This window comes from Mustelus asterias, unplaced genomic scaffold (assembly GCF_964213995.1).
Source record: "Mustelus asterias unplaced genomic scaffold, sMusAst1.hap1.1 HAP1_SCAFFOLD_62, whole genome shotgun sequence".
Taxonomy (NCBI): domain Eukaryota; kingdom Metazoa; phylum Chordata; class Chondrichthyes; order Carcharhiniformes; family Triakidae; genus Mustelus; species Mustelus asterias.
Window position 1 is genome coordinate 878,588 of NW_027590127.1, and position 8,836 is coordinate 887,423.

Below are 8,836 nucleotides of genomic sequence, written 5' to 3' on the forward strand. Positions count from 1 at the left end.
GATAGGGGGCACTCCTCATTGACAGGGGGCACTCGTAATTGAGTGGGGGCACTCCTCATTGACACGGGCCACTCCTCATTGATAGGGGGAGCTCCTAATTGACAAGGCGAAATCCAAATTGACAGGGGGCACTCCTAATTGACAGGCGACACATCCCATTGGCAGGGAAAACTCCCCATTGACCGGGGACACTCCTAATTGTCAGGCGGCACACCTCATTGGCAGGGGACACTCCTCATTGACAGGGGGCACTCCTCATTGACAGGGGGCACTCCTAATTGTCAGGCGACACACCACATTGGCAGGGGACATTCCTTATTGACAGGGGGCACTCCTCATTGACAGGGAGCACCCCTCATTGGCAGGGGGCACTCCTCATTGACGGGGGGTGGGGGTTCACTCATCATTGACAAGGAGAACTCCTCATTGACAGGGGCGTCCTAATTGACAGTGGTCACTCCTAATTGACAGGCGGCATTCCTAATTGACAGGCGACACATTTCATTGGCAGGGGACACTCCTCTTTGTTATGGAGCACTCCTCATTGACAGGTGGCAATCATCCTTGATAGGGGGCTCTTCTCATTGACAGGGCGCACTCCTCATTGACAGGGGGCACTCCTAATTGATATGTGCTACTCCTAATTGACAGGCGGAGCTCCAAATTGACAAGGCGCTGTCCAAATTGACAGGGGGCAGACCAAATTGACAGGGGGCATTCCTCATTGATAGGCGACACACGTCACTGACAGGCGACATTCCTCATTGACAGGGGGCACTCCTCATTGACAGGGGGCATTCCTCCTTGACAGCGGGCACTCCTCCTTGACCGTGGTCACTCCTCATTGACAGGGGGCACTCCTCATTCAAAGTGAGCACTCCTCATTGACGACGGGCACTCCAATTGTCGGGGGGGCACTTCAATTGACAGGGTGCACTCAAATTGACATGGGGACTCCTAATTGACAGGGGGCACTCCTCATTGACAGGGGGCACTCCTGATTGACAGGGGGCACTGCACATTGGCAGGGGGCACTCCTAACTGACAGTGGACAGTCCTCGTTGACAGGGGGCACTACTGATTGACAGGGGGCACTCCACATTGACGGTGGGGCACTCCTCATTGACTTGGGGTCAATCCTCATTGACGGTGGGGCTAACTGACCACTCTCCTAACTGACAGGGGGCACGCCTATATGAAGGGGGCACTCGTAATTGACAGGGGAGACTGGTAATTGACAGGGCGCAATCCTTATTGACAGTGGGCAATTCTCATTGACAGGGGGCACTCCTAGTTGACAGAGGACACTCCTCTTTTACAGGGGCTCACCTAATTTACAGTGGACACATCTCACTGACAGAGGGGCACTCCTAATTGAAAAGGGGGAACACCTAATTGAAAAGGGGGGCACTCCTAATTGACAGGCGACACACTCCATTGGCAGGGGACACTCCTCATTGACAGGGGGCACTCCTCATTGACAGGGTGCTCTCCTCATTGACAGGGAGCATTCCTCCTTGACAAGGGCGCTCCTCATTGACAGGGGGCACTCCTCATTGACACGGGGCACTGCTAATTGACAGTGGTCACTCCTTATTGACTAGAGGTCACTCCTCGTTGACGGTGGGTCATTCGTCATTGACGGTGGGGGGCGGCGGGTACTGCTCATTGACAAGGGGACTTCCTCATTGACAGTGGCGTCCTAATTGACAGGCGACACACCCCATCGGCAGGGGACACTCCTCATTGACAGGGGGCATTCCTCCTTGACATGGTGCACTCCTCTTTGACAGGGGGCACTCCTAATTGATAGGTGCCACTCCAAATTGACAGGGGGAGCTAATAATTGAAAAGGCGCTATCCCAATTGACAGGGGGCAGACCTAATTGACAGGGGGCACTCTTAATTGACATGCGGTACATTCAGTGACAGGGGACACTCCTCATTGTCAGGCGGCAATCCTCAAAGGCAGGGGGTACTCTTCATTGACAGGGGGCATTCTTCATTGAAAGGGGGCTCTCCGCATTGACAGGGGGCACTCGTAATTGAGAGAGGGCACTCCTCATTGACACGGGGCACTCCTAATTGATAGGGGGAACTCCTAATTGACAAGGCGCAATCCTAATTGTCAGGGGGCACTCCTAATTGACAGGCGACACATCCCATTGGCAGGGAAAACTCCCCATTGACAGGGGACACTCCTAATTGACAGTGGGCACTGCTAATTGACAGTGGTCACTCCTCATTGACGAGAGGTCACTCCTCGTTGACGCTGGGGCACTCGTCATTGACGGGGGGGGGGGGCGGGTACTGCTCATTGGCAAGGGGACTTCCTCATTGACAGGGGCGTCCTAATTGACAGGGGGCACTCCTAATTGACAGGCGACACACCTCATCGGCAGGGGACACTCCTCACTGACAGGGGACACTGCTCATTGACAGGGAGCTCTCCTTATTGAAAGGGGGCATTCCTCCTTGACCGGGGGCACTCCTCATTGTCAGGGGCAATCCTAATTGATAGGTGCCACTCCAAATTGACAGGGGGAGCTAATAATTGAAAAGACGCTATCCTAATTGACAGGGGGCAGACCTAATTGACAGGGGGCACTCTTAATTGACATGCGACACATTCAGTGACAGGGGACACTCCTCATTGACAGGCGGCACTCCTCAAAGGCAGGGGGTACTCTTCATTGACAGGGGGCATTCTTCATTGATAGGGGGCACTCCTCATTGACGGGGACACTCAAATTGACAGGGGGCACTCCTAATTGACACGGGGCACTCCTAATTGATAGGGGGAGCCCCTAATTGCCAAGGCGTAATCCTAATTGACAGGGGGCACTCCTAATTGACAGGCGACACGTCCCATTGGCAGGGAACACTCCTCATTGACAGAGGGCACTCCCCATTGACAGGGGGCAGTCCTAATTGTCAGGCGACACACCTCATTGGCAGGGAGCACTCCTCATTGACAGGGAGCACTCCTCATTTACAGGGGGCACTCCTAATTGTCAGGCGCACATCACATTGGCAGGGGACATTCCATATTGATAGGGGGCACTCCTCAGTGACAGGGGGCACTCCTAATTGACAGGGGGAGCTCCTAATGAACAGGGGGCAGACCTAATTGACAGGGGTCACACCTAATTGACAGGCGACACACCACATTGGCAGGGGACACTCCTCATTGACTAGGGGTCACTCCTCGTTGACGGTGGGGCACTCGTCAAATGGGGGGGGGGGTACTGCTAATTGACAACGGGACTTCCCCATTGACAGGGGCGTCCTAATTGGCAGGGGGCACTCCTAATTGACAGGCGATAGACTCCAGCGGCAGGGGACACTCCTCATTGACAGGGGGCACTCCTCTTTGACAGGGAGAATTCTTCATTGACAGGGGGCATTCCTCCTTGACAGGGGGCTGTCCTCATTGACAGGGGGCACTCCTCATGGACAGGGGCACTCCTAATTGATAGGTGCCACTCGTAATTGACAGGGGGATCTCCTAATTGACAACGCGCTATCCTAATTGACAGGGGGTAGACCTCATTGACAGAGGGGCACTCTTAATTGACAGGCGGCACACCCCATTGACGAGGGACAGTCCTCATTGCCACGGGACACTCCTCATTGCCACGGGACACTCCTCATTGACAGGGGGCAATCCTCATTGAAAGGGGGCACTCCTAATTGACAGTGATCACTCCTCATTGACTAGGGGTCACTCCTCGTTGACGGTGGGTCACTCCTCATTGAGGTGGGGGGGGGGTTACTGGCCATTGACAACGGGTCTCCCTCATTGACAGGGGCGTCCTAATTGACAGGGGGCACTCCTAATTGACAGGCGATACACCCCATCGGCAGAGGTCACTCCTCATTGACAGGGGGCACTCCTCTTTGACAGGGAGCATTCTTCATTGACAGGGGGCAGTCCTCATTGACAGGGGGCACTCCTCATGGACAGTGGCACTCCTAATTGATAGGTGCCACTCGTAATTGACAGGGGGAGCTCCTAATTGACAAGGCACTATCCTAATTGACAGGGGGCACTCCTAATTGACAGGCGACACACCCCATTGGCAGAGAACACTCCTCATTGACAGGGGGCTCTCCTCATTGACAGGGGGCATTCCTCCGTGACAGTGGGCACTCCTCATTGAAAGGGGGCACTCCTGATTGACAGGGGGTACTCCTAATTGACACGGGGCACTCCTAACTGAGAGGGGGAGCTCCTAATTGACAAGGCGCTATCGTAATTGACAGGGGGCACTCCTAATTGACAGGCGACACACCCCATTGGCAGAGAACACTCCTCATTGACAGGGAGCTCTCCTCATTGACAGGGGGCATTCCTCCGTGACAGTGGGCACTCCTCATTGAAACGGGGCACTCCTGATTGACAGTGGGTACTCCTAATTGTCAGGCGACACACCACATTGGCAGGGGACATTCCTTATTGACAGTGGGCACTCCTCAGTGACAGGGAGCACTCCTAATTGACAGGGGGAGCTCCTAATGGACAGGGGGCAGACCTAACTGACAGGGGTCACACCTAATTGACAGGCGACACACCCCATTGGCAGGGGACACACCTCATTGACTAAGGGTCCCTCCTCGTTGACGGTGGGGCACTCGTCATTGGGGGGGGGGGGGTACTGCTAATTGACAACAGGACTTCCTCAATGACAGGGGCTTCCTAATTGACAGGGGGCACTCCTAATTGACAGGCGATGGACCCCAGCGGCAGGGGACACTCCTCATTGACAGGGGGACTCCTCTTTGACAGGGAGCATTCTTCATTGACAGGGGGCATTCCTCCTTGACAGGGGGCACTCCTGATTGAAAGGGGTCACGCCTCATGGACAGGGGCACTCCTAATTGATAGGTGCCACTCGTAATTGACAGGGGGATCTCCTAATTGGCAAGGCGCTATCTTAATTGTGAGGGGGCAGACCTCATTGACAGGGGACACTCCTCATTGACAGGGGGCACTCCTCATTGACAGGGTGCACTCCTCATTGACAGGGGGCTTTCCTCCCTGACAAGGACCACTCCTCATTGACAGGGGGCACTCCGCTTTGACAGGGGGCACTCCTACTAGACAGTGGTCACTCCTCATTGACTAGGGATCACTCCTCGTTGACGGTGGGGCACTCGTCATTCAGGTGGGAGGTGGGGTTACTGCCCATTGACAATTGGACTTCCTCATTGACAGTGGCGTCCTAATTGACAGGGGGCACTCCTAATTGACAGGGGGCACTCCTAATTGTCAGGCGACACACCTCATTGGCAGCGAACACTCCTCATTGACAGGGGGCACTCCTCATTGACAGGGGGCACTCCTAATTGATAGGTGGCACTCCTGGTTGACAGGGGGAGCTCCTAATTTACAAGGCGCTCTCCTAATTGACAGGGGGCAGACCTAATTGACAGGGGACACACCTCATTGACAGCCGGCACAGCTCATTGACAGGGGGCATTCTTCCTTGACAGGGGGCACTCCTCATTGACATGGGGCACTCCCCTTTGATGGTGGGGCACTGCTCATTGACTAGAGGTCACTCGTCGTTGATGGTGGGGTACTCGTCATTGACGGGGGGGAGGGGGCATTGCTCATTGACAAGGGGAACTCCTGATTGACAGGGGAGTCCTAATTGACAGTGGGCACTCCTAGTTGAAATAGGGCACTTCTAATTTACAGGGGAGACTCGTAATTGACAGGGGGCACTCCTCATTGACGGCGGGCACTCCAATTGTCGTGTGGGGCACTCCAATTGACAGGAAGTACTCCATTCGACACGGAGCACTTCAATTGACAGGGTGCTCTCCAATTCATATGGGGGACTACGAATTGTCAGAAGGTACTCCCCATTGACACGGGGCACTCCTCATTGACAGTGGGGCACTCCTCATTGACAGTGGGGCACTCCTCATTGACAGGGGACACTCCCCATTGAAGGTGGGGCACTTCCCAGTGACTAGGGGTCATTCCGCATTGTTGGTGGGGCACTCGTCATTGACTAGGGATCACTCCTCATTGACACGGGCGTCCTGATTGACAGGGGCACTCCTAATTGACAGGGGGCACTCCTAATTTACAGGGGCAAATGCTAATTGACTGGGGGAGCTCCTAACTGACAAGGGGCACTCCTATATGAAAGGGGGCACTCCTAACTGACAGGGGAGACTCGTAATTGACATTGGCAATACTTATTGACAGTGGGCACTCCTCATTGACAGTGGGCAATCCTCATTGACGGGGGGTTCTCCTCATTGACGGGTGGCACTCTAATTGACTGGAGGCACTCCAATCGACACGGGGCACTCCAATTGACTGGTTGCGCTCTAATTGACATGGGGGTTCCTCATTGACAGGAGGCACTCCTAATTGGCTGCGGACACTCCCCATTGACAGGGTGCACTCCTAATTGTCAGGGGGCACTCCTAATTTACATGGGGCACTCCTCATTGACGGTGGGGTACACCTCATTGACGGTGGGGCAGTCCTCATTGACAACGGGAATTCCTCATTGACAGGGGCCTCCAATTGACTGGTGGCACTCCTACCTGACAGGGGGCACTCCTAATTGACGTGGGACACTGCTAATTGTTAGGGGGCACTCCTAATTGACATGGGGCACTCCGAATTGACAAGGGGACTCCGAATTGACATGGGGAGCTTGTAATTGATAAGGGCCATTCCTAATTGAAAGGGGGACACTCCTAATTGACAGGGTGGCACTCCTAATTGACAGGGGTCACTCCTAGGTGACGGGGGCCACTCCTCATTGACAGGGGCTACTCCTCATTGACAGGGGCACTCCTCATTGACAGGGGTCACTCCTCATTGACAGGGGGCACTCCTCACTGAAGGTGGGGCACTCTAATTGACGGGGGGCCTCTCCAAATGACAGGGGGCACTCCAATTGACATTTTGCGCTCCAATTGACATGGGGGTTCCTAATTGGCAGGGGGCACTCCGAATTGACTTGGGGCAGTCCTAATTTAAATGGGGCACTCCTCATTGACGGTGGGGCCCTCCTCATTGACGTTCGGGCACTCCTCATTGACGGGGGTGCACTCCTCATTGACAACGGGAATTCCTCACTGACATGGGGCACTCCGAATTGACATGGGGAGCTTGTAATTGATAAGGACCACTCCTAATTGACAGGTGGGACTCCTAATTGACAGGGCCATTCCTCTTTGACAACGGGCACTCCTCATTGACAGGGGGCACTCCTCATTGGCAGTGGGCACTCCTCATTGACGGTTGGGCACTCCTCATTGACGGTGGGGCACTCCTCATTGACAAGGGGAACTGCTCGTTCACAGGGGCCTCCTAATTGACAGGATGCACTCCTAATTGATAGGGGGCACTCTTCTTTAACAGCTAACAACCCTCATTGACAGGGTAGCTCTCCTAATTGACAGGGGTCATTCCTTGGTGACGGGGGCCAATCCTCATTGACAGGGGGCACTCCGCATTGATGGTGGGGCCCACCTCATGGACGGTGGGGCAATCTTCCTTGACAGGGTGAAGTCTTCATTGACAGGGGGCTCTCCTAATTGACAGGGGTCACTCCTAATTGATAGGGGCCACTCCTAATTGACAAGGCGCAATCCTAATTGACAGAGGGCAGACCTAATTAACAGGGGGCACTCCAATAGACAGGGGGCACTCCAATTGATAGGGGGCACTCCAATTGATAGGGGGCACTCCAATTGACAGGATGCACTCCAATTGACAGGGGGCACTCCAATCGATAGGGGGCACTCCAATTGATAGGGTGTACTCCAATTGACAGGGGGGACTCCTAATTGACAGGGGCCACTCCTAATTGGCAGTGGTCACTACTAATTGGCAGGGGTCACTACTAATTGCCAGGGGGCATTGCTAATTGACAGAGGGTACTCCAATTTGACAAGGGGCACACCAAATTGACAGGGTTTGCTCCAAATTGACAGGGGGCACTCCTAATTGGCAGCGTCACTCCGAATTGGCAGGGGTCACTCCAAAATGACTGGGAGCACTCCTAATTGACAGTGGGCACTCCGAACTGACAGTGGGAGCTCCTTACTGACAGGCGGCACTCCTAATTGCAAGGGGGTACTCTTAATTGACAGGGGGCACTCCTACTTGACAGGGGGTACTCCTAATCGACAGGGGGCACTCCTCGTTGACAGGGTGCACTCCTCATTGACAGGGGGCACTCCTCTTTCATCGGGGCACTCCGCATTAATGGTCGGGCTCTCCTCATGGATGGTGCGGCACTCCTCATTGACGTTGGGGCACACCTCATTGACGGGGGGGGGGGACTGCTCATTGACGTGGAGGAATCCTCATTGATAGGGCGGGCACTACTCATTCACGGGGGGGTCACTCCTCATTGACAGGGGGCACTCATCATTGACAGGGAGCACTCCTCATTGACAGGGGGCACTCCTCATAAGAACATAAGAAATAGGAGCAGGAGTAGGCTATCTAGCCCCTCGAGCCTGCCCCGCCATTCAATAAGATCATGGCTGATCTGACGTGGATCAGTATCCCTGACCCGCCTGATTCCCATAATCCTTAATTCCCTTACCGATCAGGAATCCATCCATCCGCGCTTTAAACATATTCAGCGAGGTAGCCTCCGCCAGCTCAGTGGGCAGAGAATTCCAGAGATTTACCACCCTCTGCGAGAAGAAGTTCCTCCTCAACTCTGTCCTAAACCGACCCCCCTTTATTTTGAGGCTGTGTCCTCTAGTTTTAAATTCCTTACTAAGTGGAAAGGATCTTTCCGCCTCCACCCTATCCAGCCCCCGCATTATCTTATAGGTCTCCATA